The sequence below is a fragment of the Stegodyphus dumicola genome, chromosome 1 (genome assembly GCF_044657685.1).
Source record: "Stegodyphus dumicola isolate Sdum_Otavi_A_Nest chromosome 1, ASM4465768v1".
Lineage (NCBI taxonomy): Eukaryota > Metazoa > Arthropoda > Arachnida > Araneae > Eresidae > Stegodyphus > Stegodyphus dumicola.
In genome coordinates this window covers 276,059,741-276,083,888 of record NC_140768.1, presented here as the reverse complement: position 1 = coordinate 276,083,888, position 24,148 = coordinate 276,059,741, and the positions used below count along the sequence as shown (strand labels likewise).

General features: G+C 33.5%; 1 protein-coding gene across 2 annotated transcripts in view; it reads right to left on the bottom strand.

Moving 5' to 3' along the window:
• LOC118190902 (sulfotransferase 1B1-like) overlaps positions 1-15,250 on the bottom strand; it is a 246,669-nt gene extending 231,419 nt beyond the window's left edge. Inside the window, exon 1 of one of the 2 annotated variants that reach the window (XM_085807231.1) lies at positions 15,129-15,250. The gene's annotated coding sequence lies outside the window, so the exon portion shown is untranslated. Of the gene's footprint in view, positions 1-12,354; positions 12,449-15,128 lie in introns of those variants that run through there. The other variant, XM_085807234.1, reaches the window with a different exon arrangement.
• Positions 15,251-24,148: the final 8,898 nt, after the last annotated feature.

Here is a 24,148-nt window from a genome sequence, read left to right as displayed (position 1 = left end):
TCCGGACCAGTTTCATTTTAGCTACTGCGTAGGCTATAAAAATTTTAACAAAATGTTCGTGATGAATCCTACAAAATGCATTAAATCCTTTAGTAGCAGATCAAAAGATCTTTTAAAATTTCGAAGTTTGGCTATCGGTTTAAAAAAAAAAAGTATATTTGTCTTTCGATCTAAAAAGTTTGCATAAACTTGGATATTTTCTCCACGTAGCAAAAGCATTCGTAGACTGCATGATGGCTATTGTATTCCGCGACACATGATCCGATATTTCAACACCCAGATCATTTTCAATTTCATTTCTCATTGATTTTTGAGAGATTGGAGACAGAAACCATGTAATTTATCAAAAAAATATTGCAAAATTATTTATTAAAAATTAATCCTTTCTTTTATCGAATCTCCTAATGCCAGTTATAAACGATGAACTAAGAAACTAATACTAAATTACGGTAATAATTTAAGTAGTAAATTGTTGCATAGGTAACTTTTTTTAGAAGTTTGTTTTCAATTCCAGGTTTTCTTTGTAACATTACACTAGCTCCACCGGAATAAAATTCCTTTAAATAATTTGTAGACTCATTTGGTTTTTTGAAGCAGACGACGTGAAAAATGTGAAGTGCCCTCGCCGGGACTCGAACCTTGGACCTCTCGAATACACCGAGAGTATTACCAATCAAGTATCTTCGTGGTGTGCAATTACTACCCGAAGGCATGTGGAAAGATGGGAGAAAATAACTTATAAACTTTTTAAATAGTTTTAAGGAAATTTGTACGACTCTAAAGCATTAATTACAGAGACATATGCCTCCCTGCTTTCATGGTAATAGAAAAATCGTCTATTGTATCCTTAGGCCCGGGTTCGAGTCCTGAAGAAGGCATAGATGTTTGTAAATGTAAAGTCTTTGAGACATGAGCACACTTAAAATACTGCCGAGCTGAAGGTTTTCTCGAGAGATTAGTGTCAAAGGAAAAGAGAATGAGACCCTCGAATCCATCCTCCATGGGATTCGTTTTCAAAAGCGAGATGTAGTTGGGTAAGGTCTTTAGCATCTTAAGGCCTGAGCGAAGAACATGTGCCCTCTTGCCTTTTGCCCACGGTAAAATTCGTGGACATCACATTACATAACTACTTTAAGCCTTCTACCGATGCTGCTGGAACTAGTGCTCAGCGACCCAGCGGAGACTCAGGGAATACGCCAATAGGTCGCAGTTGAGATTAAACTCTTAATTTTAAATTATGCCACATACATTCATATATGCATAACTTTCTACTCTCAGCAAATATCACAATACAAATTAAGAAAAACAGGATAGAGTTAGACAAAAAATTTAACTCTTATTAAAGTTTATGAATAATTGTCAAAACTTAAGAGAGAAATTCTACACGTGAAAATGCTTATAGTTGAAAATTCGAACCGACTTTTAATCACTTTATACCCCCGAAAAGTTCTAATTTATTTTTTCTCAAGACACTAAATCTGGAAAAGAACTCCACTATTCATGCTGACCTCAAAATGAATGATAATGACGTAGTGAATACCATATCTAAATTACGCGCGAGCTGCGAAAGCCGTAACTATGACCTCATAAAAGGCATCAAGAATTACGACCCTCAGATCGGTCAACCGTAAAAAAAAAAAAAAAAAAAAAAAAGCAAGACCATCTTTCATAATGGAAATTGGTCGGTAATTAATTTTACAAGAGGGGAAGTGCTTATTCACGTCATATTTTCCATTTAATATTCCCATTCGAGTGCTAAGTTATGAAAGCTATGTGTAAGGTATATAGGTCTATGTTCAACTAAATCTGGATCTAACTGGGTTTCAATAGTAGTTTCGCCAACTGAAAGCCATTTACAATTTAGATTGGTAGAATCTACCTAGATCATCGGCTTTCTTTCAAATTTTTTCTCTTAGCGTAACCCTTTATAAGATTTTGTGATTAAACAATGCTCCTTTAGAATCTAAAGCCCGTAGTTTGTCCCAATATTCTCTAGCACCCTAGAACAGTTTCCAGTGCTCTCGCCAGTATCTTTTATGGTATCCATACCAGTATATTTCATTGTATTATTTTAATATTATGAAATTAATAGACCGCGAAGAATTAGGTTAGAAAATAAAATCGAGACTGATTTATTACATTATTTATTCCAAATAAACTTAGTCTTAACATATATTTTTAAACCAAACTATAATATTATTAATGTACTCTACTTTTGATTATCACCGTTTGTAAAAAAAGAAATGAGAAAATGGGCGAAATGATGAATTTGTTAACTCATGGAGAGATTAAAGCCTATGCTTCAAAACACTAAACATTCTTGAAAAAGTGTTGTACCTCAGTAAAATACTAAAGTGAATTATTATATAACATCTTTCATATTATACTAAAGAAAAAATTAAAACTCAATGTTCTTGCACACTGCCAGAGCAGGAAAGGGACGGTGGTTATATACATTGCGTAAAAAATTGAGCAATAATGGTTGTTGCATGCAAAGCTAGTTATTATTAATGATATTTTTTTTTTGTAAACATGTTGTTGTTGTCGTTATCTCACTTGTCTGAAGGTAATATCAAAACAAGCCCAAGAAATTCACCGTGGTAAGGAGAGAAAGATCGCTCCTGTTGTTCGCCAGAGCCTTGAGCACCATACAGGTGACAGAACGACTTCGCTCAGTTCTGTCCCTAATTTTGATGGAAAGCACCCCGGGGGGGGACGGATATGAGAGTCTTCCCCTCCCCTCTTTCCTTACCATCAACCTATCGAGAGGACTTTCAGCTTGCGGCATATTTAGAATGTCCCTATGCCGCACAGACAGTATGTATATACAAACATCCATGCCTTCTCCGGGATTCGAACCCGGGCCCTTCGGTACGGCAGTCAGCGTCACTAACCACTATTCTAGTTAGGCTGCTGTTTTTTCTAAACATTTCGATTAATAACAGCCACACCGGAAATTCTTATAAGTACTTTTCCTTTTATTGAATGAGAAATTTTAAAGTTTTCTGAATAGTTTTCTTTTTGTTAGTATTTATTAAAGTGCTCTGCTATGTACCGCTATTACAGATAACGTTTTCACGTATCCCTCCAGTCGTGTAACTCCAAAAAAATGTGTTTTACAGGTCTCGAACTGAAACTAAAAACAGCTGTCGGGACAGATTTTTTAACAAAATAAAAATTAATTAACAACGAAAAAAATACTTTTTCTAATTTTAGATTTCGCTTATTAACTATTTATTCACTAACGGAAGTACCCGATGCCAGTTGAATTAGATTGAGAGTAACGTATCTAACAGAGAGACGATACCGCTGCAATCCTTCTCTAATAACGATGAAAAATTACAATTCATATTCATACATTTCTTCAGGCCGATGTGATATGGAAACACATAAAAAATTTCGATAGCAAAATAAACTCTCTCCCTTTATATCAGCAACAAGGGCATGCAGTTTTAATGATTTTCGTCTTTCTAATCAAATGGCCGTAAAACCTTGAGTTCCATCCAATATTTCACCTATATTCAATTTTATTCGATTAAATGTGGCAAAAAAATTTATAATAATTGATCAGAAATCAATAACGCGAACAAACAAACAATCGCACAAACAAGCATTCTTCTTTATATAGATAGATTTTGTAAAACTTACAAATTTTTGATTAACAAACTGTACGATTTGGAAGCGAACAGCAGCAACACTTTTCGAAATAAAGCATTTTTAGTTCCAACGTGCGAGATTGTTGCCACTTGGAAAAATGAGTGCGAAAATTAGTGTTTTTAGAGTTTTTAATTAATATCTCGGTTGATTAAAGTCGCACGAAGATGGAAACAGTTCAAATGGCTTCTCATGAAATTTTAGAAGCGGGAATAATGTATTTAATGTTTGGCAGCGCATTACTTATTTCATTGCAAAACTCAGAAATATTTTATTAACAAACTCTACGATTTGAAAAAGAGCACTGGCAACACTTCTCGAAATAAAGAAAATGGGGGTGACGTTGAGAGTTTTGGCGTAGTGCGAAACTTGGTTCCTAATCTAAAGAGCATACGGGCTGTAAGTTAAAAATGAACTTTAATGGGTGCTTATTTTGTGAGCTTAACAAATCTTATGAACAGGATATGTCAACCTATGGCATGTGAGGAATAAACATAACATGAAGAAGATGACGAATAGATAATGGGGTGATTAATTTGACTTGTATAGCGGCAGGTATGAGGCTGCAAAAATTCCGTATGATATTTTATATAAATTAGGTTAAGAAAGAGTCCACTGTAACTCCAAAAAAACATTAGTATTTATTTTCTTTTTATTCTATCACAAGGAAGTAGACATGACCAATTATTTTATCTTATTAAAAGCTAACCTGTCCGTTTCTGTAAACATGTAATTAGCGTTGAATCTCGGCTTAAAATTTCCTGTTCATTGGATATAACGTAGTTATGACAGAGTTTAAATCATTCAAATCTTTTTTTTTTTTTTTTTTTTTCCCCAGGTTCTGAAGGAAACTGATGGAAAATGTCTACCATGACACAAACTAAAGTTTTTTTCCTTATCACCATACTTACGCCTTTTTATGATGTCGCACATTTCAAGCAATAAATACGACGCAAAAGCATATGACATTCTGGGGATATACGTCTTTATGAAAATATAATGATAAACATGTATCCATCATCCGTCTGAAGCAAATGAAATAGAAATAAAAAGGGTATTCAATGCTACAGAAATGTTCATAGTACTTCAATAATGACGACGAGTGGTAACGCTGTTTCATCTCAAAATGTGAGTTAAATGCAAGTCGGCATATTCTTTTCTGTTAAACAAAGATTGAAACTTTCTTAAATAAGAATTTTCATCAGCAAAAATGGTGTTTGACGAAAAAGCAGTATCGGCCCCTTGAGGAATTTAAATTATCAAGGGTCGTTCGGTCGTTAAATTCAAGGGTCGCACTGCAGGATTAACCATAGACAAATAAGATAAATATCTAATTAAGAGGACACTATTGCGTTATTATTTTTAATGATATTGTTGCGTGCGTATGGGGTCGTAACAGATTGAATGCGAACAGGTCAGATGATAGGTTGATAAAATTTATTTTATCAAAAGAAATTCTTCAGAGTTCTGGAACTTTCCACAAAACTACTCGTACAGGTGTTCACAGCACCACAAAGTACAATCAGTATTTATACTTAAAAACTACCAAGAATGTTAACCACAATGAAATGCAAAGTGCATCTAAAGATCGAAGATATCTCAGTACTCCGAACTCAAGATGAAAGTAAACAACCAACAAATACTGAAGACAGATGCTTTCTGCGGCCTGATAAGCTTTTTCACCCGGCTTCCGAGAAATTTCTAGTACTTTCTGCTTCTCGAAGGAAGGCATATGAAGGTCGAATCAGTTACTCAAAATAGCAATTACAACAGCTATTACGGTGATACAGGGACCAAACCAAAACGTCGCCAAACAATTGTCAAGTTTGGCGACAAAAATTGGTCGCCAAAACCGTTATCAGCTTGGCCATATTTCGCCAAAATTACAAGACTTGCCCTTGTATTCTTGCTTTTGAGGCACAGCATCCTTCCTTTAGATTTTCATCTTACATTATACAGAAAAATACAACAATTTCACATATAATTTAACTAAAATTATCTATGAACAAAATTCGTAACAATATAATTAAATATCACCAGTTATTAAAATAATATAATCGGATTCGGTGCTGTGTACTGCCTCTTGCAAAGTGTGAATTAGCTAGTAGTTATACGTCATAAATACAAATATGTATACATGTACATTCACTGTTTAACCGTTTGCAAATAGATTTGTTGTTGTAAGAAGAAGCATAGACACGGACTTGCGGATTTTTCATTTGTTCTATGATTTATTTTACTTTTTATCATAATTCCACAAGATACCAAACATGAGCTAATTACGTAAGTGAAGACCACCAAAAAAGAAAAGAAAAGGAGGAAAAAAAGGAAGGAAAGTTAAAATCATGAGATGCATTGTTAAGTATTTTACAGAAAAAGGAGACAGATATATCAGCACCAATCAAAGAGAAGAAAAATTAAAGATTGGCATCGCTATGTAATAATACAGAATGTTGCAAAAGAAGGGAACAAAATGAATTTTCAGAGCCTCATGCGAAACGAATAGCCAAAATATTAACAATGAAGAAATCAGAAAATAAAGCGAAGCTTGAAGAAAATCAAATTCAGTGTACAACAGAGAGGAAAGGCAAAACAAATGTGAAAAAAATATTAACAACATTTGAAAAATCTTTAAATTTGTGATATAGCTAAGAGCCCAACATATTTTATTTCTATTAAGCAAGATTTCATAATTAAAAATAAATCGGTATCCGCCGATAACATCGTGGCAAAAATATCGCGGACGAAAACGTCGCGGAGAAAACAACGCAAGGCGAAAACGTCGTGCTACAAAACATCGTGGGAGAAAACATCGCAAAGAGAAAACATCGCAGTTCTAAAATATCGTGGTACAAAACATCGTCGTCGAAAATAAAGCGGTTCAAAAACTTCGCAGTTTAAAAACATTGTCGCCGAAAATATCGTGGTAAAAAATAAAGTATCTATAAATCATCGCATGACGATAACATCGCAGACATGCTTTTTCTCAGGTTTTAATAATTATAAATGGATATTCCCATAATGATTTGTGAGCACAAGGTGTAAAGAAGGATAATTTTTACTTTCACATTTTTTTATTAACTAATAAATTTTTGCTGAAAAAGTAAGAATGCTACTTATAGATTATACTTTTCATGAAAAATTACCAGTAAAAACTTTATAAAAATGATTTATTAATGGCCTTTGTTAGTTAACTATGTCGGTTTAAAATTCTATTAAGTGCTATAAGTTGCATTAATTTTCTATGCTTAAGTTTCCTTTTTATTTTCTCAGCAAAAATGTATTAATTAATAAAAAATATGAAAGTAAAAATTATCCTTCTTTCCATCTTGCGCTCACGAATCATTATGGGAATATCCATTTACAGTTATTAAAGCATGTCTGAAAAAAGCATGTCTGCGATGTTATCGTCATGCGATGATTTGTAGATACTTTATTTTTAATCACGATATTTTCGACGACGATGTTTTTAAATTGTGAAGTTTTTGAACCGCTTTATTTTCGACGACGATGTTTTGTACCACGATGTTTTAGAACTGCGATGTTTTCTCTTTGCGATGTTTTCTCCCACGATGTTTTGTAGCACGATGTTCTCGCCTTGCGTTGTTTTCTCCGCGACGTTTTCGTCTGCGATGTTTTTGCCGCGATGTTTTCGGCTGTAACCAAATAAACCACTATCTAACATATGTAAAACTGTAAAGTTGGGAAAAGTCATAAAATCATTTTTAAAGACATATATTTCATCAGACAAAAAGCAAATAGTGAAGAAAAAATATTGAAAAAAGATAGTTCGTGTACAGTAACAATAAATAAATTTATTCTTATATAAGGAAAACCATTAGGACTGTAGCAGCTTTAAGGGAAAGGGCGATGCAGAGCGACGGCCCAGCGTCATTAATGCACAACTGCTCCTCATCGAATAAACGAGATCTTTTTACCAAAAAGCTTCTTTCGTGAAACATTCTATCGTGATTTCACAATTTTTTATAGCGAAAACTCCGAATATATTTTCACCCATGGCGCGAAATACAAGAAGGAAGGACCTTCCTTTATTAAAACACTTTTTTAAGACTATACAGCCTGGAGAAATGGGGTGAGCATTCAGTAAACAAGAGCTTCCTAATAACATTCGTAACAGAGTCCTGTGCATGGACACACTGAAACAACCATTGAAACTCTTTATTTGGAAAAGAAAACGCATTGGAGAAAGGTGTTTGAAAGAGAGTTTGTAGCCATAAATCTTTTAGAGAGACATTCACTTGCATTTCACGGAAATTATAAATGTGTCGGATTATCAACTAAATCTAGTAGAAACTACATTGCAGCATTGGATGAATTTCTAGCTGAATTTAAATATTTTGTGTCTCATATATAAAATATGGCTCAACAGGAAAAGAAAATGTAAATTATTTTATTATCGATCATATGCGCTGAACCAGTTTCAAGTTATTACTGAACACTTGGTGAACATATTTCAAACTGAAATTAGAAATCAAAGTACTATACCTTAATTGTTGATTTCACGCCTAACGTAAAGCAAATTTATCAACTTATTGACATGTAGTAAGTTGATCAAACTTATTACATGTATACTTACTCATTTCTTAAATAATGGTATATGTGTGAAGAGTTTACTTCCTCCTTACCTATATATATTTGCTTACTGGTAAGTCATTGAAAATCAAAGTAGTGTACGAACAAACTTTATCAGAAATATAAAGACTGCAGAAGTCAAAGCTGTCATAACGCAGTAAGCATGCTTGGCCAGTAAATGGGTCTGCAATCCACACAATACATGGGTATGCAATTTTAAACAGCGTAATGAAATAGCACATTATATACTTCTCCCAGAATATTCACTTAATTTAAATTGAAAACTCAGCTGCTCAGTGTTACCTGCAAACTACACTGCTGGCCATTAAAATTGCAGCACCAGGAAGGAATGATCTGACGAAAGTCATCACATGAAAGGAAGAAGAGGATGGGATATGCAAATAGCATTTCAGCACATTTTTAGACGACACAGGAAGGAGAAATGACATCTGATCGGAGTTAGCTCAGAATATCGTGTTATGCCTCGAATTAAGAAGATGAAATGCTTACCAGCAAGCGTCGAAGCTCGATAGAGGCAGGATCGTTACCTATCGAGAGTGTGGATTATCATTCCCTGATATCACCCGTCGCTCTGGGCGACATCCAACCACTGTCATGCGAATATGGAATCAATGGATTGCTGAGGGTCAAACTGAACAGCATACAGGATCTCAGCGCCCTCCCATGAATAACGCATGCGCGCAGAATTCTAATGGCCGTACAGACGTCTGGAGTTTCCGAGGAGACCACACGTCGCCTGCTTGCATTCGATATCTGCATAGGGGCCTTGCACCTGGTGTAGCCATTGGGTACACGACACGCACACTCTAGTTCGGATCGATGGTAGTTATAACGCAGATGGATACATTTATGACATCTTACGTCCAGTGGTTGTGCTCTGTCGTCGAAGCCTGTCAAACGCCATCTTTCAACTAGATAATGCAAGATTACATGTTTCACGTCGTGTTCTGACCTTCTTCGATACGCAAGATATTCGACTGCTGGCATGCATGGTATCCAAATCTGTCTTCCATTGAAAACATCTGGTCATAGGTTGCTGAGAGACTGGTCCACCACCCCTCTCCAGCTAATGCAGTTGATGAAGTGTGGCATAGATATAAAGCAGCATGGAATGGGTCGTCCCTTTCTGTCATCCAAGCCCAGTTCGACCTCCATGCCTAACCGGGTAAGGGCCGTTTTAGCTTCCAAGGGTGGCCGCTGTTTCTACTAATTTCGCACCCTATAACCCCCCAAATAGCTTACAAATATAATCATTTTGTTTTCATGCCATACTATTTACGTACATTAAATATCTTTTTTGTATTTGCTTTCCTTCATGGTGTTACAATTTTAATGGCCAGTAGTCTGCATTATAATTGATGGGAGATGAAATCCCAACATTAAAAAATAGATTTGCTAGATAAATGAAATTTTGGAAGCGGATTGGCCCATCTAAAAGATAACGTCAATTCATATTACGCGCAAAATGAATAACCATGGCATCACTATTAACATACAAACTACAGTACGTGATGTAAACTTCAGATGGTTTATTTACTTTTCGGTTTGGGCATTGTGGAGCGAGATCTAAGTAAAGAATGGTATTAAGGAGACGAAGAATGCAGTATGAACGAAGAAGACAGTTGCTAAGCTTGAAAGAGGAGGTGTAATAGGTGACAGGTGAATGAGGGGCTGGATGCCCGAACAGCTTTATGTGACTAATCGTGTGTCGTTCGGTACTCGCAACTGTCCAGAGCAACACCCTCCCGGTGCGCGTTATGGCCAACCCTACACAAGGCTGTTTCTTAGCCATGTTGGGGGGTTACCTTATTTTTTTTACAACTGCATTACTATAGAAATTTGTTGTGTGCTTATTGATGTGCTTCTGTTTCATTTAATTTTGGCTTATTTTGTTCATAAATATTACAATTAATATCAGCTATTTGACTTTAATTCAGCAATTTGAACTGAATTTATTCCTTAATTTTGTAATGTATATACGAATGGAACGTATTGTAAATACTCAATTGCTTTTATTCCTCAGAAGTATCAGAAGTATTTAAATAAGCATTCAGCTAATATATCTTGCAATGTTTCCTGTTTTGTTATCCTTCTTAAACGAAAATTTGCGTAGTTTACAATCGATAGTTACTCTCTAAATAATAAAGCAACTTACAGCCTAAACAGTTTACGCCCAGATAACACAATATCAACCATATACCGTATTTATCTTCTTTTAAAATAGTTGTCGTTGCGCCAAATTCTATTCTGAGCATGCGCAGTAAGCAAAATTCATTTAACATTGATCAACTCAATGTGCGGTTTGTCATTACGCTCCCGGTGCCTCAAAGGACTACGTCAGGAGTTTATCGGATAAAGATTGCACGTGGCCGCACAAGGGCTAACTCAAAACATATTGCCATTACAAATACACAAGAAACATGCATAAATACATTACGATAATTGAAAACAACTACATATTCACGCCTAGCACAGTTATTGGATGCATATATACACTAATACACAACATACTTATGTATAATACATGTATTACTACACATTACAATAAGGGGATTACATTTGTATATACTAAGCACACTAACTAACACACTGATTCCAACATACTTATATACAATACAGAGGCGTCATATATAAATACTTGTGCACTAATTAGGTGTAATTTGTACAGTATATATGGGTCTTTCATATCTTTGATAATTGTGTATTACATATACATGCTTAAGCATGCTTTCATAGTATAGTGGTCAGCACGCTCGGCGCGTATTCGAGAGGCCCGTGGTTCGAGTGCGGCGAGGGCATTGCTCATTTTTTCATCTCTTCTGCTTCGAAATAACCTAATGTCTCTACAGTGGCGCCTGAACTAAAAGGGTGGTGGATGATGATTCTCCACAGCCAAGATTTGGCGATTGGGTTCCCTAAACCCCAGTCGCCCTTCAAAAGAGGAAGTATATAAGGTATTTCTCCCACCTTCTTAGCATGCCTTCGTAGTGTAGTGGTCAGCACGCTGGGCGCGTATTGCAGAGGCCCGTGGTTCGATTCCCGGCGATGGCGTTGCTTATTTTTTCATGACTACTGCTTTCAAAAAATAACTAATGTCTCTACATATTAACCTTCGTAAATTGTGCATTATATTTATGTACATTGTGTATTAACGCAGGTAAATAGTGTATTATTTATATGTATACCCCAGCATAGCAAATTGTACTAAATCTACCACAGTAATATATTACCATTTAATATTTAGTTGCATCCCCCGGAGTTGAGGTTATACTGAAGTATAAGAGAGTGCCTTCGGGTTTTAAATTTTATTTAAATAAAAGTTTATTTAATCTCTTCACGACTTTGTCCTTTTTTAATACATAGCGTAATTCTTTTCACTTCTTTTGAGGTTACTGTACAAAACAGAATTAACAGAACAACAGTAACGCTACAAATTAATCAAAAAAGGGAGTACAAATTGCACTAAGTTAGTTGTGTTTGTCAAGAACATTATGTCAGAAATAAAGAACTATTGAATCAGCTATGACTGTGATTACATTTTTATATACCAATTATATCATGTTATGTTCCTTCCATGTAAAAATTTCCATTATATATTTCATATAAAGTATACACCCATAGGGGAAAAAGTAGGGAGTTATAAAAATATAATTCAATAAGGGAGTAGTGGTACAGAAAGTTTGAAAAACATTAATAGCAAACCCATTAAATATTGAAAGTTGACTTGAAGAGAATGCTAAAAATGTTTCTGAAGAGAAAAATTTATATTCAGAACTAATAACAATAATAATAACTACAAACAAATAAGAAATATATTTATATGTAAATTAGGACAAAACCAAAGCGTTCATATAAAGTATACACACATAGGGGGAAAATCTTAAATGGAATGTTTTAATCCAGATACTCAATGCTAAATAATTAAAATTATTTAGCAAATGATATTCAGAATAATTCTCCATAATCTTGCTCATGAAATGTCGCTTTCATGGTATACTAATTAACCATCCACATGAGAAAAAAATTAATTGCAATTAGCCATACGAAACGCCTTTTAACTGATTAAGTACGCAAAAATATACTTACATAAAAAAAAAAGTTCTAAGGCACTTTCACCCTCCTTACTAGCATGCCTTCTTGGAATTACGGTAGTACCATCAGCGCGTATTCGAGAAGTCCAGGCGGGGCATTGCACTTTTTCCCGTTTATAGCATTTAAAAAAAAAATCATTCTATTAAGTGACTAAAAGAATACTTTTATGAACAAAAATCAAAATATTTTAGAAGTGATTCAAACAGAAAGCGAAAGAAAAGTATTAATAGACGATTAAAGAAAGTAAGAAAAGATGGACATCACAACAAACTTATCAAAGTTGAAATAAAAACAGAAACTAACTATGCTATCAAAAACGAAGCTTTCAACTAACAAAAACTAACTTAACAAAACTAACTAACAAAAACTAACTAACAAAAACAAATGTATTTTATCAAACCAATGCACTGATAAAATACATTGATTATGTATCAGCGCTTAATGATACTAAAAAATTGTCTGGCATTACTCTGATAAGGGGAGATAAAGTCCTCGAACCACATATTCGTGTCCCTGACATAGTTCTTAGAAAATTTAACGAGGAAAAAAAGGAATAAAATTTTATTCTAGTCATTCACATTCCTATTAAATTTCTGGCATACTCCTAGTATTTCTGCAGTTTTAGTTTGTTGAAGAAATAGTGCTAGAAAGTGGGAATACATATAGAATTAGAAAACACTTTTGTTGCAGAATTCTAAACTTACATTTAATAAATAAGACCTCCTATCTTGAAGAATTCGATTCAGAACAATTATTAAAAGTCAGAATTTCCAGGTAAAAAAAGTATTAAACATAGTAAATATTGCCTTAACATATAAATAAGAAAGCTATCAAAATTCTTATTTATAGTTGCTTACATATAAATATCAAAATGTTTTTTAAGTTAATTACGTCTGTTTTAATGTTTAAGTTAATTATGTTTTAAGACCAGTTTCATAAAGGACAATTATGCTTTATGATATGCAAAAGCAATATTCTTCATATATGCGAATTCTATATATAATTTTATATATATATATACAAAATAAACATAGAGAAAAACAGAGCTGAGACAATAGAAAACATCAGTAAATATAATTCACCAAAGTAGTTGAAAACAAGCTAAAATAATTACGAAAAATATAATCGAAAATGGATTCATTAATTAAAATTTATTAAAAAATGAACTTCAACGGTACCAACCGTTTTATGGTACACCAACCTTCCCCTTCTGCTTAAAAGATTATTTCTGTTTACTTTGTAAGGATTATGTTAGTTCTATTAACAGTTAAATTTTAAGTTAAAATTCCTTTCCTGTCAAATTCTTAACTTCAACTTACTGCTTCCGGCCAGAACGTAGTTTTAGAATCACGTCTGAATACACAATGAGGAAGAGCGGTATTTAACCGCGAAGTTGTTCGGTCTTAGCAAAAGAGAATCAGAGTTTCTGTTTTACGCGCGTCTGCCTTTTGGCCACTCTCTCTCTCTCTCTCAAAGCTGTTATTACGCTCGGCCGTACTCAGGCCCTTGATAGCTTCGCAGTCATCTGGTGTTTAAGGGGCCAACTGCATTAGAAACTTGATAGCTTCGGTTATATTTCTTTAGTTAATCTTAGTTTTAGTTTAATTCTTAGTCTCTTAAGTTCAAGCCCGAGTGTCGGCTTTGATTGTACACTCCAAGACGGAGTTTTCTTAAATCTTATTGGAATAATAAAGGGTTAGTTACCCTTCCATTTTGTTGTTTCTTGTCACACGAACTTAAGCTATTACACGCTAACTAGTTATGAAGATTCGTCACTTTCTACAGTAACTGAGATTTACAGTGAAAGTCTCACAACTTATACGCATATGTAATTATACACTAATTTTATAAAGACACACTGTGTATATAATAAGTAGTTAATTAAGTTAAAATAAAAATTGAAAATTTACTGAATTTTAAAAGATGAATAGTTAAGCAAAAACTTTTTAAAATATTAATCAAAACAAAAGATGCAAAAATGATGTACGTTAAGTAAAAAATTAATAGCCTTTGACTGTGATTGAAAATTTTAATTTATAAAGGAAAATAAAATACAGTAAATGCAACATTCATAAAAGCTGTTTGATCATTGTCGGACTCGAACTTTATCAGCAGATGGGTTGAATCCCATACCAGTACTACGATTTTATCTGGCATACTAGATATGTTTCTGTTCGTCTCAAAGTTTTAGAGGTATCGAAATTAATTATTTAAAAATTATTTGTACCTCAGAAAATTAGAAACGCCAACCTGGCAAAACAAACCAATATTTAACTGCCAAAACAAATGTAAAAACAAAAATAGGTTTTGCACATAAGACGAACAACAATATAAAGAAATTTTATTACTTTAACAGACTTTAATTACAAATCAAGTTTCTAAGACATATTTAAAAACAACTTAAAAACGGCTGGCATAGTCTACGAACTATAAATGTTTTATTAAAGAATGAATCCATTTTAAATCTAACAGGGAAAATGAGGCGGATGGGTAAGAAATATTTATAATATATACTGAATTCCGAATAAAGGTTATAACGTTGCGCGCCTCCAACTTGCACGCTACCAAGAGGTGACTGTGAAAACTTGTATAAAAGATAGAGCCTTGTGAAGGGTTTAAGTCCCTTTTTATTCAACGTAATAAATTACAATTGCGTCCTCTTGACGCTTACAGACTGTGCCAACTTGGCAGTCAAATAAAAATAATAACCTGAAAAGAAAGTAAAGACAAGATTCTAACTACGAGGCTCTCTAAAATAACTAACTCACCGTGTTTTACAATACTGCTGCTAATTCAGCAGACTTGAAGCTCACTGGAACAATTACCACTACTTCCCGCCAAGCACATAGGCCGCAACGCGGGGTTCTTCACTTCTCGCTAACTACCTCCGCGCTTGCTAAGTAAGAATAACTCACACCGAACTCGTTTCCTTCTATTTAAATCATACTACTTCCGCTGATAATTTGAATCCTTGCGCGTTCTACTACATTTACATATTCTGGCATTGGCAGTTCCAGGGGAAAGTAAGGCTTGACAGGAAAGATAGTTTAAACTTAAAATAAATGTTAGTTAAAATAAATATAAACCCTACAAGGTATAAGAAACAAAACAGTAATTTGCATTCTAGTATGAGCCAACAAAAGTAAAATTGATAGCAAATGCAAAATGATAAGATAATTATTTAATAAATATAAAAACGTATAAATTGTGTCAGAAGTTTGTATAATGGCATAATGCATTTCGCAGTACTGCTATGGTTACAATTATCCAATCTCTTAGTAATGAGACAGCTGATATTTTAGCAAAGTGAGGGATACATACAGTGCAAGTACTTTAAGCGCAATATCATTTTCAATTAAAATGAAACCTTTTAAAAAACACAATGTATAAAAGTTATAAAACTAAACAAACAGAATAAAGCGAAGAAAACTGGAGAATTGATACAATTCCTAATTTTTCAAGAGAACACGCACGCTGTTCCAGCTTTGTTTTCAAAGATGGTACAAGCTTGGACCAGTTCTTTCTAGAAATTTAGATTCCATCCTAGATTGTGGCATATGGTACTGAAGTTATGGATCCAAAATAGACTGAAAATTGTCCGTTTTTAGCTGGAAACATTTTTGAAAGGTAGTGGCATCCTAAGAAGACGATTCACGCCTTATGGACTGGTTGGCCATTTTGAACTGCTCTGATTTTAATTGAATGTTTTAGCGTGATGTAACGCTTTTTATTCCTGTTAGTGGGTTTTTAAATTTTCATTTTTAATTTTGCTCGCCTTTAAAGTTTATTTTGTGCGTTTTTAATTCTTTCTGCATAACTGCCAACCTTGAAGTATGAAAACCCGGGAGATTCTAGCACCCAAAAATAGGAGTTTCCGGGAGATTTTCGTGCTGAAAAACCATTTCAAAAGAATACTTATTGATTTAAATTCGCTTTATAATGCAGAATTCAGGTTACTGATTTATTGATAATATAATTCTGATGTAAAATTTGTTAATATTGAATTAGATACTGCAGTTGTACTTTTGCTAATTTCACTTTGTAATTTTCTTACTCTTTAATACTAAGAAAATCCAGAGTAGAAAGTCTTAGTTTATCAAAATACTTTTAAACAAGATGAGAAGAAATTTAATAATTAAAATACATACTATTGTGAGGATAAACTTATCAATATAGTATACAATGATGCAAAATAAAATTAAATATGAATATTAACTGGTTATATGTTGGTTCAGTTTTCATATAACGTTTTACAAATTTCTTCAGAGTATTATGACAATTCAGATGAAATGAAATTTAATGAAAAAAATTATGCTGAAAATCGCTGAGGCTGCGGGAATGAAATTTGCACAATTTAAGTTTCATGAATTCAATGACCGAGACTTACTGTGAGACCAAGACATGTGGCGAAGAACAGAGATCTGCGTTAGTTCTGTGAATAATGAATAATTCTTTTGTATTAAGTATTGCTGATAAGGCTTAAAAAAAAAAAGAATAGAAAACAAAAGAAAACTTCTGTGGAATTTCTTCCAACTGGGGTAAGCTTTAGAAAAAAACAAAAAATGTTAGATGAGTAGTTTATACCGGGAAAACTAAAACGAAATTACTAAAAAAAAAGTGCGTTGATAGAAAACTTCATTAAGTCGATTGCTGCAAGAAAAATGCATGTCCTGCTCCGCTTTAAATTACTTACACACCAATACCGCAGTCCTTTGTCATTGATAATCAATACCGTTCTCCATTACAGCTGCACTTACAGTTTTAATTAAATTTCTGTCACTGCCATTATGTGAAGATTAGTTACTTCGTATAGCTTTGCGCATCAAAACTGGATGAAGCCATTTATTTACCTGTGGCGCCATCTACTAACATTTTCAGGAAATATTCAGTTTATGATTATTGTCAAAAATTTGGTTAACCGTGAATTTGATTATATTAATTATCCTTTTTTACACTTTTGATATGTTTGATACAGTTGTTGCTGCACAGAAAGCATGTCTGGGTCTTTGTGGACAACATGGGTACATAGAATGTTTCTTTTATAGCATGCCTAGATAAGTTTATTGGAAAAGTTAATTCAGACTAGACAAATAACTTAATTTCTGTCTATTTCGTTTTGGGATAAAAATCTCTTTTCCTAAATAATAGCTGGTATTATATTTAAAAGTTTTACTTCATATATATTTCTTAAAAAAACTGTAAACCTCTGAAACTCTCTTGCGTTGCATTTACTATATAATCTAACCACAGATGCGAAATATAATGTTTTGCGAAAAAACAGAAATGCAGAACAATATTTAATATTTCAAGAGCACCAGCAGCTGAAACAGTAACAAAAATTCATACTGATAACTTTGTTCGAGTGATACAGGAAGGCGATATAACAATACTAACATGTAGTGGCATTCAGTTAAGAAAAAAAGCAGGTTCTTTCAAATTTATTATAAAATACTGAACCCAAACTGGAAAGTATGAGGAGAGGAGACGTACTGCTAGAAGACCTGCTTTTTACATCCCGTTTATTCCCTCACGCAAAGGTATGGTGGAATGGTGCAGACAACGTCAGCCTTGGTCCTAATTTCATTTGGCAAAAGATGTCTTCAGGAGTGAGTTTAAATTCAACCTAGACTTAAATTCTTGCTGCAACTTCATCTAAGGAGAAACTACCATTCATCCAATATCAGAAAGGAGGGGTTAAACTGGATTACTTGCTTACGGCAAAACGCAACAGGGCTTTCTGCCTCAGAGGGATGCTTTAGTGGAGGACCTTTTTAAGGAAACTGGTTCATTACACAGGATGGAAACCGCCAAATCTTCAACCCGTTCATCAGGATTTGAGCCTGGATGGAACTACTATGTAAAGTATAAATTTCATTGCTGAGCCGTCGATAGGTTCCAATACCAGAGAAAGAATCCTTTACGGGAGGAAGGTGTCATTGTATAGGAAGGTAAAATGTTGTATTTCGTATTCCGACAAAGGTTCCCTAATTATTTATTTGCATAGAAAGAAAATTTTAGCGCTGTGTTTTCAATTTTTTAAAGGCTTGGATGGCTGTTAGTTACGTTTTACGAACGGAACCCTCATTTATATGGGACTTAACTCGCGGATATATACTACTTTCAAACTAAAGATGTTCAGCGTATGGATTGGCTAGGCGTATCTACAAACTTGAACCCAACCGAACATGTCTGCGATACACTTGGAAAGGCAACTGCAATCCACCAAATGCTTCAGAGAATAATCCAGGAGCTAAGAGCTGCCTTAATGCAGAATTAGACGTTTCTGCCATATACACTCCATATATCATTACCATACTGATTTGTGTAGCCTGTATCTTTAATACTGTGATAAATCGCTATGAAATCGGTTTGTTTGTTGGAGTATATATAACCCTTATTATCGTCATTTTGAATACTCCCTTGTAATACTACTTTTGGAATTTATTATTCTTCTGAGCATTACCCACAATCATTAGTAGATATTTCCGCTGTTTTATGGTTATAAACTGCTGTCTTCTTTTGCTCTACATCCGTACCAAATCACATAAAATTCTGTCAGGTATTTTTCGAGAAATTCGGAGAAACGTGTTTATTCTCCCAATTTTGAACGCGAGTATACAAGCAAACATTATAAAAAATAAGCTCTAAAATATAAATTTTGTCTCTGCAAATGCTGGTACTGTAAAGGACACTATATAAAAATAATGTGATATAATTTGGTCATTTTTCCCCTAAACGAAATTAATTTAGTTGTATTAAAGGAATACAGTGTTTTACTCTGAGCTTTTATGCTTTTTTTTTTTTCTCTGAAATTTATAGGAACCACTTGCTTAATTTCTAAGTGACAACTGTACGTGTAGTAAGTGCGAGTAGGAACTACACAGGAGAAGGGTTAAAAGTACCCTTTATTAAACTCTTTAAAATTCACAATGCATCGACATGAGGCTAACACACTACGCCTCACTCGGGAAATAACTGAAATAACAGAACTAAACTAAAAATTCGAAGATGTTCACAAGTAGAAGAAATTAAGCTACAGGGCTTAGAAAACTCCTGTTACTTAAAACCGCGTCGAAACTAGTGGCATCAAAGTAAATGCTGTTATGCCAGCAATAACTGCGGAAACGGAAGCTCACGCTATAGAGGTGATGGCAATAGCCTAAACTCACTAACTTTCCTTCTAAAAACTTGGTATTTAAACTTTTTCTCTTCAAGGTAGAATTCGCAGTTCACGCGCGCTACCAAATTTAAATAATCTGGCATTGACAATTAGGGGAATGAAGGCTTATAGGAAAGCTTAAAATTAAATTTAACTTCTTAGTTAAAATAAATATAAATCCCTACAAAGTTATCTAATTTTTAAATTTTTGTACAGAGTTTTCAGAGAAAGAGTCCGACTGGCTAATGTCAGGACTGACTAATGTGACGAGCATGACGACTCTTGAATGGTTTATTATAAACCTATGATTCCAGAAAGTCAGAATTGAATCAAATAAGATACGCTTTCAGAAAACAACAATTTTGATCATGTGATATTTTTACGTGAATTTTTTTAATCACGTGAACAATTTTGATCAATTTTAGTAAAATTTAACAAAATTTATTTTTTAGACCTACGTAGCAGAGGGGACGGGAGGTATTAATGAAAAAATTAAATAAATCAAACGTAGGTCAATGTCAAAAAGATCAAATTTAGAGGTATTTTTCATAAAAGTTTGAAAAACAGTAAAAAAAATAATCATACAGACAGCTAAGCAGGCGAAGTTTCGAATGCAGATTTATAAAAGGTAATTTTAGAATGAGGAGTAAATTAATGTAAAAGCACTAGTAACAAATCACCGTTACAAAATGATCTGAAATTAGGCATTTCGTTTTTAACGAAACTCAGCTTTATATGAACCAAAAATCGATATTTAAATCTTCAGATGAAATTATTCAAATAATTAATCCTGTATAAGCGTAAATATTCGATTTTTTTGAACGTTTACAGTTCCTTGGATTTCGAAGAAACAGTACAACTCCACGAAATTTTGGAGAAATCCCGGGAAGGAAAAAGCTAAATGAGAAATCTACACACACAGATAATATGAGCCCTATTTCTCAGATAAATATCACATTAAGAAACTTCGGCTGGGTCTCATGTGATTTGTTGCGATGAAGTAATTACCGGTATAAGTTTTAAACTTTTTTATATTTGTAGCGTGATGAGTAAGCAAGGATATAGAGTAACTTCTGATTACGAGCACCTTTAGGAAAGCGAAGAACTGTGCCTCGCGTTATGTATACTCAAGTAGGTAAGAAATGATTTGCGGAGGTGTTTTGAGTCAGCCTTTGACGCATGATTAACATTTAAGGACCTCTAGATATATCACTTTCATATCCTCATTGCTTTGTAAGGTTCCTTTATGTTAGTTAACTAGTTATTTTATGTTTTGGATCTTTACTGTCATTTCTCCCGTCCGTTTTCCCTCCAGAATGCAAATTATTTCGCATGTATTTAAGGTTATGTTTTCGGATTGTAAGACAGCACGTGTTCTAGCTCTCGACTATGTTACTAGGTTGCTAGTTCAGGTAAGATTTGCAATCTTCGGCCTTATATTATAACCTAAACGGGAATGACACTCGGCCTTTCATCGGCACTTATAAAAGCAGTGCTATAGACATTAATGCATATCGTAAGATAAGAGCTAGTAACTTGGCCTTCGGCATGCAAAGCACGCTGCCTGATCATAATAGTCTCGCAGAGAAGTCACAAACAGATTCATAATATAAAATAACTGGTTCATTAACATAAATATTTAGGATTTCCCTTAGTTCAATTAACCAATTATTATAATTTTTGTTATCTTTTCTGAACTCCTCAAATTCCCCTCGCCTTTCCTCGCCAGGATGCAAATTTAAAGTTTACTGAAGTAAGTATTTAAACAGGTGAATCTTGTAGTTTATTTAGAGCATGTTTTCGCTAGCCAGCGCGCGTTACGAATCTGTCCTTGCTGTTACGCGGAGTTGCTTATATGCCTTTTTGGCCATTTTAAATAATTATCACGTTGGTTAGGTTGTCGAGTCAACCTAGTTAGCCTTAATTTAAAGTGCTACTCCAACACTGCTCTTTAGCTTTGAATTTATTGTGGGTGTTAATTGTAAAGGATGAAGTACTTGCCTTTCTGTTCCATAGTTGAGAATAATAAAGGGTTATTTTTCCCTTCTTCAGTGGCTGTTTCCTTTAAGTTTGTGCGAGAAGTTGCCAGGTTACTTAGTAGGATCTCGTAGAGTTTATGTTGCCAAAGAGAGTACAATCCTATAAATAACTTTACAAACGAAAAATATGAAGTTTCATATAATGATACCGTCCTGATAAGCAATAGCAAGCTATAGAAAAGCATTTTCAATGACATTCCAAGTCTGACTTTAGAAGCATTTTAAGTCTAGATAACAACAAATCACATTAGAAAAATATTGAGTCAAATGAAGGTTTAGTGAGTCTCAAAGGTAAGTAGAGCTAAGAGATAAAGAAAAGAAAAAAAAAAAAAAGGTGCCCCAGAAAAAGGTTACCTTAATCACTTTCCACTTTCGTCATTTACTATCTTAGTAACACTAAATTAAACTTTCGTCTATTTGATCTCTTTCACAGTCTTCTTCTTCTCCTTTTTTTTTGGGGGGGGGGCACTTGTTTTGTCTTAAATTTAATGTCTTGAGCTTATGCACAAAGTAACGCTGCATAAGTTTAAATAAGTAATCATCTATGGCCTGAGAACGGTTTACATTAATTCTACGGAGAAAATAATTTCGGTTTACAAACATTTCGGATAGAAACAGCCTTCAGGAATGAGTTAATTTCATGTTCTGAAATTTCACTGCATAATTAAATAAATTCCATGTTGGATTACATTGAATTCAAGTTTTTTAAATGCAAATACTGATTTTTACATACTGCACTATGAAAATTATTATTTAGTTTTCGTAGTGCAATATACTATAAAAAGCAAATATTTGAGTTTAAGAAATATCACGTCTATTTTTTTAATGATCTTGCGAAATATAAAAGAAATAATTTTTCTCAATTTTACGAGAATAGATGATCGATACCCTCCAACGTGATTACGGAATTGAAATCCAATGGTTATCATTTCCGCGAATATTGCATAGAAAACATATTGCATACAAAAACAGTCAACGCATGACGCATGCACTGGAAAAAGTTGTTAAATGTACTCTGCATGATATCTCTGAGAAACTACTAAGTTTTTTAAAGAGCTATGTTAATAGATGTTCGAGAAAGATTTATGAGAATCACATGTTAAATATTAGATCGTTAATTGATGTGATTTAATTTTTTATGACGATGAAATTTTTTATGATTATAGGTAGTATTTTTAAATGCAAATACTGATTTTTACATACTGCACTATGAAAATTATTATTTAGTTTTCGTAGTGCAATATATAAAAAGCAAATATTTGAGTTTAAGAAATATCACGTCTATTTTTTAATGATCTTGCGAAATATAAAAAAAAAAATAATAATAATAATTTTTCTCAATTTTAAGTATGAAATCAATTAAGAATTCAGTACAAACAATAAAAAATAAAAAGTTAAAAGTTTAATAATGTATAAATGTAGTTTAACGTAATTCAGTGGTTCTCAACCATTTATGACCCGTGCATCCTTTTCATCATCGCTAGGTCATCCCCCCCGTCTTATTACTCAAACTCGAAAAATACATATACATTAATTTAGATTTACATTACTTTTTAACGTGTTTTCTAAATTAAATAACAAAAAGTATAGAAAACGGTGGTAAATACCAAAAAAACTGAATAAAAGTAGTTTTTTACATTCGTAACCTAAAATAAATACTTAACAATTAAATAAAAGGCTAACTTCATCCCCCACCCCGATACTATGAAATGCCTTCCTGGTTGAAAAGCTCTGACGTTATTTCTTTGATGAAGGAAATTAGCTGTGATAAATCTAAATTGAATACCTTTAGGAAACTAAAGTATGGAAACGAAAGTTTTAAATTCTGAAATAAATTTCCCATAATGGCCTGGGGTTGACCAAAAATGCGTTGAATAACTCACAATTCTGATGAATGTCTTCGGATGACAAACTTCATTACCTACCTCAAATTAAATTCCAAAAGAATGACGTCCGTTAGATGGACAGACATTAAGCCGGGTGTTTAACCCCTCCCGCCGAATCGATGTGACATTATCCTTTCCCAATCAGAAAGAGGAAAAGGGTGAGTGACGTAATGAGAAAGAAAGGTGATTCATGGTTTAGGCAAAGTTCAGCGGGATCGTCTGCATATCAAATGCAGATTCGAATGATTTTCCATCAAAACATCGTTTTTCTATTTTTATTCTAACGTTTTAAGTTAACTTTTATCTTTTCAAATCTGCTTAAATTATGTTTCCGTTTTATAACACGAGTTTTTTTTAGTTTTATTTGATAACAGCCTTTTTAGATTAGATGTATTGTTTCATTAACCAGATGCTTTCTTTAATATTTATTCAGTTAGCAAGTTCAGGACTAGCATATTAACGTAACCACCTTAGCGCAGTATAGTGATTTTTTACAGATGGAAAGGTAAAAGTTACTTTCGGTTGCGATTTGGTAGTTTTTGTAAGTGTGTTAAAAAGATTCCCGAAATATCAATATATATCGCAAGTCGACAAGCATTATATAATAGACATATAAAATATACTTTAGTAATTTAAAATACAGATTTTAATAATAAGGATGATATGATTTAGAAATTAAAATATTTGCATTCTTCTCCAAATGT